Source organism: Lycium ferocissimum, chromosome 2, assembly GCF_029784015.1.
Source record: "Lycium ferocissimum isolate CSIRO_LF1 chromosome 2, AGI_CSIRO_Lferr_CH_V1, whole genome shotgun sequence".
In the NCBI taxonomy this organism is placed as follows: domain Eukaryota; kingdom Viridiplantae; phylum Streptophyta; class Magnoliopsida; order Solanales; family Solanaceae; genus Lycium; species Lycium ferocissimum.
In genome coordinates this window covers 46,081,383-46,090,997 of record NC_081343.1, presented here as the reverse complement: position 1 = coordinate 46,090,997, position 9,615 = coordinate 46,081,383, and positions in this window count along the sequence as shown.

The window sequence follows — 9,615 nt, the reverse complement described above, 5'->3', positions numbered from 1 at the left end:
TAACAGATAAAAACTCCCAAACTGATAAGGCAATGATATTGGTTCTAAAAATATGCAGCATCCTCCGCTATTTCCTTTTCCAATTCCAAGCCCCGAAAACAATAGAAGAAACTGTGTCATAGCTTTCACCACTCCTCAAAACTACGCTGGAAGATTATCTGAGCTCATACAACTCAAAGGTTGGACACCTCTTTGGTGTCCAACAGTCATTGTTGAATCTACTCAACTAACTATCTCTTCCATTCATCAGTACTTACATCCTATCACCAATGAACCCAACTCACTTCTTGAAGAATTTTCAGCTCTTGCATTCACTTCAAGAACTGGAATCACAGCTTTTTCACAAGCTTTGTCAATCAGCGCCACGCCCCCTTTAACCCCAAACGGAGAAATCCTCACAATTGCAGCTTTAGGTAATGATTCTGAGTTACTGAATCAAGATTTCATTGGAAAAATGTGTGAAAACACTGAAAGAATTAGAATCTTGGTTCCTCCAATTGCAACCCCATCAGGGTTAGTGGATGCACTAGGATTAGGCCAAGGAAGAAAAGTGTTATGCCCAGTTCCTGTAGTGATTGGGTTGGATGAGCCACCTGTTGTGCCTAAGTTTCTTGATGATTTATCCAAAAGGGAGTGGATTCCAGTGAGATTAGATGCATACGAGACACGGTGGGCTGGAGCGAAATGTGCGGTGGATGTGGTGACAAAGAGTGAAGAGGAGTGTGGATTTGATGCAATTGTGTTTACTAGTACTGGTGAAGTGGAGGGGTTGTTGAAGAGCTTGAGGGAATTTGGATTGGATTGGGAAATGGTGAGGAGGAGGTGTCCAAGAATGGTGGTGGCGGCGCATGGACCGGTTACTGCTGCTGGAGCTGAGAGTTTGGGTGTTGGCATTGATGTGGTGAGTTCTAATTTTGGTAGCTTTCATGGTGTTGTGGATGCACTTTCTCATAAATGGAAATCATTGGAGAATCAAGAATCTTGAATTTGGTTTTTGCTCTTTTTTGTGTGAGTTCTTTGTTACCAAAACTAGATAATATGTATGCTCACAAGAAGATTTTGATGAGCTTGAAATGTTCTTATTACATTTTGGAATTTCTTTAATTGTCTCTAGCACCGTCTTTACAAGTGATTTAGCAATGTTGCCATTTATAGCAAGGAAAATGATACGGTTTTGCACTTTGTTGGTATAAATTTTGATTCGTTACTAAAACAAGAGAATGTGTGTGCTCATCATGGAAGGTTTGATGAGCTAGAGTTGTTCTTATATTTTCCATTGGGATTTCTCTAATTGTGTTGTGGATGTACTTTCTCATAAATGGAAATAATTGGAAAATCAAGAATCTTGAATTTGGTTTTTGCTCTTTTCTGTGTGAGTTCTTTGTTACCGAAGCTAGATAATATGTATGCTCACAAGAAGATTTTGATGAGCTTGAATTGTTCTTATTCATTTTGTTTGGAGTTTCTTTAATTGTTTCTAGCACACCCTTTACCACTGATTTAGCAATATTTTCCATTTTTTTTTTTTTTGGTAACTATTCTCATTTTATTACCAAAAGTGAAAAAAAGGAGGCCCCGACTGGTGATACCACCTAGCTACATAACTTCTTGTCACCGATTCAAGCTAGACTGGAAAAGCATCAAGGCTATTAACACACTGTATTAGCTTAACATGCTTACTAGCTCTCACAAATACTTCTTGAATCACCTTCTTCACAATAACATCTTCATTCCTTCTCTTGCTCTGGAAAGCTTTATGATTTCTCTCCATCCATAGTTCATAAATAGTAGCAGCTAAAGTCATTCTGTAGATGGTAGCAGCACTTCCCTTACCTTTGATTCTATCAATGCAATTCGTCAGTCCATGGCATAGCTACTCTGGATATGCCTTGCCATTGCAGGAGCTTTCTCCATTTATGAGCAGACACTGAACATTCAAAAAATAAATGGTCAATGGTTTCCAACTCAGTTTCACACAGTGGGCAGAGAGGGCAAATTTGCATACCCCAACTTATCAACCTATCCTTAGTATAAAGTCTTCCATGCACTGCCAGGTATAAAATGAAAATCCACTTAGGAAATCCAGGATTATTACAAGTCAATCTCCTCCAAGACATTTTAGGGTGGTCACCCAACAATTTGAGATACATCTTCTTAATTGAGAAAGTGGGCATATTAAGCAAATCGTTCTCACACAGCCCTGCCTCCTCAATATACTTCTGAGATTTCACTATCTTCTGTATTACCCAGCATGCCTGTTTAGGCCATTTTCCCATAAGGACTCACCTTTACCATAGTAGATATGTACCCATTGGATCCATAAAGCATCCTTGCTGTAGTGTTTCCATTTATAGCAAGGAAAATGATAAGGTTTTGCACTTTGTTAGTATAAAGTCTTCCATGCACTGCCAGGTATAAAATGAAAATCCACTTAGGAAATCCAGGATTATTACAAGTCAATCTCCTCCAAGACACTTTAGGGTGGTCACCCAACAATTTGGGATACATCTTCTTAATTGAGAAAGTGGGCATATTAAGCAAATCGTTCTCACACAGCCCTGCCTCCTCAATATACTTCTGAGATTTCACTATCTTCTGTATTACCCAGCATGCCTGTTTAGGCCATTTTCCCCATAAGGACTCACCTTTACCATAGTAGATATGTACCCATTGGATCCATAAAGCATCCTTGCTGTAGTGTTTCCATTTATAGCAAGGAAAATGATAAGGTTTTGCACTTTGTTAGTATAAATTTTGATTCTTTTCTAAAACAAGAGAATGCGTGTGCTCATCATTGAAGATTTTATGAGCTAGAATTGTTCTTATTTTTCCATTGGAATTGCTCTAATTGTGTTGTGGATGCACTTCCTCATAAATGGAAATCATTGGAAAATCAAGAATCTTGATGTGGTTTTGCTCTTTTATTGGTGTGAGGTCTTTCTTATCAAAACTAGAGAACATGTATGCTCACAAGAAGATTTTGATGAGCTTGAATTGGCTTTTTACATTTTCATTTGAGTTTCTTTAATTGTGTCTAGCACCTTCATTACAAGTTATTTAGCAATATTGTCATTTATAACTAGAAAAATGATAAGGTTTTACAAGCAGGTTTTGCTCTTTTTGGTGTGACTTATTTCTTGATAATATAGTAATATGTATGCTCACACGAAGATTTTGATGAGCTTGAATTGTGTCTTATTAAATTTTCATTTGAGTTTTTTTAATGGTGTCTAGCACACCCTTTACAAGTGATTTAGCAATGTTGTCATTTATAGCAAGGAAAATGACACGTTTTGCATTTTGTTGGTATAAATTGTGATTCTTTACTAAACCAAGAGAATGTGTGTGCTTATCATGGAAGATTTGATGAGCTAGAATTGTTCTTACATTTCCATTGGAATTTCTCTAGTTGTGTCCAGCACACCTTTTATGAGTGGACTAACAATTTGCATTTTATAGCAAGGGAAGTGGTGAAGAGTCTAGCACACCTCTTTAATTGTCTACCACAATTTCTTTAAGTCCAGATCCGTCTTTAGTTATGCAATTTTGAAATTATAGCAATTGATGTGGTGTGATAGTATTGTGGATGCACTTACTCATAAATGCAATCTTTGGAAAATCTAGTATCTTGAATTTGTTTTTGCATTCTAAAAAAAGGGTCACTCGTTACAACTAAGCTCCCACTATGCCCGAAATCTAGGGATGGATCGGACCATAGTGGGTTTATTTTATGTAGACTTACCTTTTATTTCTACAAGAGGCTATTTCTATAGCTTGAATATGTGATACACGAAGTCGGCTGTTACAGTTGTGCCAAGGCTTCCCTTATTTTTATTTTTTTTCAATCTGTTGGTTTGTGCTGAGTTCCAAGTTTGACAGCTTTGGTAGTGTTGTGGATTCATTTTCTAGTAAATGACACTCATTAGAAAATGAAGTCTTGACTCTTGACTTTGGTTTTGCATCGTGCTGGTGTATATATTCTGGTTCTTACCAAAACGAGCTAATAAGTATACAAAACGAGCTAGTAAGTATACTCAGCTGAAGATTTGATGAGCTTGAATTGTGTCTTTTATTTTCATTGGGATTTCTTTAATATGTCTAGCACACCTCATATAAACAATATTTCAGTTTATAACAAGATAATAATGAAATTGAGCAAGGCTTTGACAGCGCCATTGTTTTGCTGTTAGCGTGAAATGAAATATTAGAATAGAGACCCATTGCTAGTATTGGGCTACAGCCTCTTTTTGGTTTGGGCTGCATTGCCATTCCTTGTAGAATAAATTGGATAACAATTCTTTGCAAATAATGGAAATGATTGAGAGTGGACTTTTTGAGAGGAAAAACATGCTTGCGCATTAAACTCCCACGTTCTTCTGAAATTAATGCACTAATTTTGTTGAAATGCTTAGCAGAGTCATAATCCATATTCATTACAATTGATTAAATTAGGATTCAATCATAATGAGTTGACATCACCTATCAGTTAAAAAGTAAAAAACAAGAAAAGAGAAAAGACAGTCACTTTTGGATTTGGTTGCGCTCTCCTCAAAATCATAAGAACTCCCAACAAACGCTTTCAGTAAAGGCACATGGTGGATCCAAATCTTCAATTGTAAAAGAGCCATACCGACAGTGTTCCCTCTTTTTTCCTCTTATAACACACATTGATCTACTAAAATAACTGGCTAAACACACATCTTTTTGTGGACACTGTCATTACGTACGTAAAATGTCTTAATATTTTACCAGTAAAATATGCGGTTTTACTGGAGGGAAATGCAAAACAATCAAGTCCTATATACTAGAAGTCTCCTGGGTAGACGCGGAGGCTTTCGCCTCAAGAGTTTCTTTTTTTTTTTTTTTTTTGTGATAAAAGACTTAATATATTAAATTCTATGCATCATAACAAAATACAGGATTTCGCTATAAACCGAATGAGTTTAGATAATGGAGTCAAGCTTACTGTTACTATTACAAGCCGTAACGTTTCTAGCAAAAGCAGTTTGTTGTCTGCTATAAATACATCAACAGCAAACAGAGGAATCGTCAAGTGAACTATGTCACCAGAGAATTTAGTCCTTGCTCCTTCTTTAGCCAATATGTCCGCTACCCTATTTCTGCTCTCTGTAAGTGTGGCTAAGTGAAGGATTCTGCCTCATTAGTGGCCTTCATTCATGTAAAATTGGGTTAAAGATTATTTTGTACTGGTTTTTCACTCTTTAGTTTTATGTATTTCCGTCTGCTCTCTATTCTAATTGATAACAATTAATGTTGTCTGTTTCGTATTTACGGGGTGGAACTTAATTGATTTTTTAATAGTAACAGTTAATGTGTAGTTTCATGAGTTATTTCTTGAGTTATAACTTCTTGGAGGCATATAATGATAGAGTTGTATTATACGTGATTGTGATTTAATCCCCTAAAATCAAACGCGTCAAACCTGTGTGTCGATTATGGACTATAATGCAAAAAATAGTGAAAGAAATCAAGAATAATTAGTCTAAGCAGGCAGCCATAATGAAAATTGGATTGTCTTTCAACTTTTGTACAATATTTAAAATAAAGATTGGCTGGCCTACAAATGAAATTGCCAATAAAATATTTAATGCTAAAGCAAATTCGTATTGCATTAAATATTGACTTAGTAATCAAAATGAATGAAAAGTTATGCTCCCAACTTTCTCATGTTTGTCTTAAATACAAAAGCACTATAACTTTGACTTCTTATGGTATATATATCCCACTTTTAGTTGTGGGTACTATTGGTTTTTGCCTAGTCATGGCCTGCCTCCTTCTAATAGTCACACCTTTCATATACCTAAAAATAAATAAATGGTTTAATGACATTGCTGGCTAAGTAGTAGATATTGGGAAATTCTCGTGAGCTTATTTAATTCCCCTAACAATTATTGTATTTTTATTTTGCCCCAAAACCCAATCCATTCATTTCTCTCCATTTGGTATCAAGGTTTCTCAAGCCGGCATTGCCGGCAATCTAACAGTGTTTCACTCGGATGTTCATGTCACATTCATTTCCTTTAAGAAATTGTTACTAATCTTTGTAGATAATAAAAGCAAATTGGAACATTTTAAATACTAATTAAAGATTTGTCACCATGTTTTTATATAAAAACAAAAACTTGTGATATAGTGACAAAAGAAGTTAAGAGAAAACTCAATATATGGAAATATAACAGGCCTAAAGCAAAGATTTATATGATTGATAATGTTATCGGACGAACGTTTGATTACAAGTCGACGATCATATGTTGTTTGTTAGTAACTTTTAGTCGATGAGAAGTGATAATAAACCAAGACTTGGGGTTTTGATAATATGCAAAATTTGGAAAGTTTAATTTCTTGAAAAATATAGCTACTGAATTTTCATGGGGTCTATGCATCTTAGTGAACCAAAGAGAGCAACAGTGACTCACATGACCTTTACTTTACATGGCATGTACTTATTCATATGTCACTATTAAGATGAACAGAGTAAAAGGGCAATGAAGCTTTGAACTATAGATGATGATTTTGAACTGTCAAAGACCAAGGTAGGGAGTATTTGTAAGCTCTCACAGGCTATACCTAGTATTATTGAAGTACCATGACAAGCTGGATAGTCTAAATAGTAAATAGTTCAATTCCTCGAAATTAATTTTATTAAGATCTGGAAAATTTATGTCTTCTATTGAGAAATTTTTTCCAGGTTTTCACTTGGAGAGCGCAAATGTTTGTAAACTCCCAAAATTACATAGATAGATAAAAGCAAAAAAGGACTTACATATTTGGGAGTGAAGGAAATCAATAGTATTGTCTTCTTTTAATCTACTTAAGGGTTAGATTATGCTCCTATAAATATCGATAACAAACATTTTTCATTTTCACCTACCAGTCTAACATTAACCTCACCCACGAAATAACTAAGTGGTATTTCTGTTTCAAAAAATAACTAAGTGGTATTTATGTGAGATTTCACTTGCAAATAAAAACGTTTAGGCTGGTAGATTGGCATTTGTTTGTTACAAATTTAAATATAGACTGGGGAAAAAAAGTTCAAGTTGAAGTTGTGGTTTAAAGGTGCACTCCAATTGAGGTTTACAAATCTTAAACTTCCACTCACGTAACATATTCTTTTTTACAATTTTTTTCCCAATAAATTCAAATTTTGGGAGGACTTGAGGAGTCCTGATCCATATATATGTATGACGAATCATATTCACTCTAATTTCCACGTACACTACGTTGAGGATGTTCTTTTTATCAGTGGCGGATCTAGGATTTCCACCTAGGGTGTTCGGAAAAACAACTCCACCACTTAATCTTTTACAGATTTGTTCGAGTGTTGAAAAGTTAATATATATACAACGAGAAAATTTTACCCTAAATATATTTGTAATTTTTTAAAGGTGTTTCGGTGAAACACCCCGGCCATGACTAAATCCGCCCCTACTTTTTATACTACTAAGTATAAGATATATAAGATATTGAAATAATTCCTCTGTTTTTTTTTAAAAATAGTTATGATTCTTTTTCGAGTTTCTTTATTATTAGATTGATTGTTGGAGTTTAGGCGTCCATGTACTTGCGAACATGTCTCTAATTTGTCTATTTTGAGATTGAAAATTTCAAACTCCTCCAATTGCAATCGGTCATGGCATGATTGGATAGTTCCTAACTGTCCAAGATACATCGACAGTTCGACTAACAATTTAATTTAGAAATTAATTAGTTTAACTTCATTTTTCATGATGCAAATGCTATTATATGGTAAAAAGAAAAGCACTGCAACATTCTCTTCTTATGTAATAGAGTTAATTTGTAGTTTTCAATACTCTTGATTCCCATTCTTTTTTTACTCATTTTAATGACAGGTTTTCAATTAAAGAACTAGGAGTGACTTTCAACGCAACGAGGCCAGGTTATGTCACTAGAGAGTCAAAATAAATGACCACTTACGTTACTTATTGGGATAAATACAGTGATTTGATAGCGATTGCTATAATTATGGTAATTTTTTCTGGCGATCTCATTATTATTTGTGTGAAGTTGTCTAATACTTCTTTTGGTTTCACGCATTAGTCGTCTTGACAAAATAAATGTGCCTCAAAATAAGTCACCATTAATTTCTTCTTCAGATCTATATTTCAATGGGTGAAAATCATTTACACCCCTCAACTTTACTTTAAAATTAAATTCCCCTCTATTATAAATAATAGACAGTCTCCCCCCTCTCCCTCCCCTCAACTATAAATAAATGTTTGTCTTAATTACTAACACAACACGATATAAATAGACAGTCGAGTGTTAGTGATTGAGTAATACATTTAGCAAGAGATAAATAAACATTTTAAGGAAATGTCTTTAATATTAAAGCAGTTAGATATCTCTCTCTTTCCCTTTTTAAAAAAAAATCGCAAAATTCTTAAAAGACATAAAATATAGAGGGTGCTTTTTAGCATCTTTCTCGAGTGTCACTTGATCTTTTTATGTGTTTCAATCCAACTTTCCTTTCAGCTCATCAATATCGTTTTCATCAATTTTTTTTCTTATTTCCTGTTCTTTTTTCTTTGCCTTTTGTAGCTTGGGATCTCAATATAAACATCAAAGCTGAATCATCCCTTCCTCAAAAGCTGAAGGAGTCGAATAGATTTACAAATTTGTAGGCAATTATAGGTAACATGGGAACACAACTATAGGACACTAGAATATATATTATGTCGTAGGGGGCATATATAGTCCTAGTAACGAACTTGCAAATAATACAAAGTACATGCTACCCATAAACCTCAGCCCAGGTCCCAACTAAAGCTGCAAAGTCTCAATCCAATATCTACCCTGCCAAGAGGATAGGCTAGTATATGCTTCAAACCTTACAACCGAGGGCAAGAATCTTTCTTTGATTTAACATTTCTTTTGACCCCACACTGTCTTCTTTTACTAAAAAAACTTTACCATCGAAATTTCTTTTGATTCTTTACGTCACATCCGATGAATTTCGTTCTTGTACCAGATAATTATACCGATTTTATGTTATTTTCTTCTAATCACGTCGATTTACATTATTTTTCTCATCTTCTACTTAATCTTTTCTTGAGAATTAACCCAATATTCCAATTTTTATTTTTATTTTTCCCCATTTACTTTTTCTTCCTCTAGGTTAGGAGACATGTAAACCAAAGAAAAGGAAAAAGAAGAACTTTTTGTGAATATCAAAAGGATATATAACGACTTCTCTACCTATAGAAGGAAATAAAATACTTGTAAGACTGATAACAAAATAGGTGGTTGACCTCTATTTATAAAAATATCTATTCAATTATGTTGTTCTTTAGGATATGATAAGAGATAATTTACTTGAGGACTCGAATTCAAGATTTAACCACTATAAAGTTCACAATTTCTTATTCAATAGCTTTGTTTTCCTTTAAATTTTCACTTGCAGCTAAGTTTCCCCTCTATTTTCATTTGATAAGCATGTATTTAATTTGTTCATCACGGGGAATTGAGTTACTGAATTGAAGAGAAGATGAAGGGATTGTGATATTATGATAGCACATAGTAGTAACGTAAAAGCTATTCTACACTTGAGATAAGTTTCTACACAAATGTGAT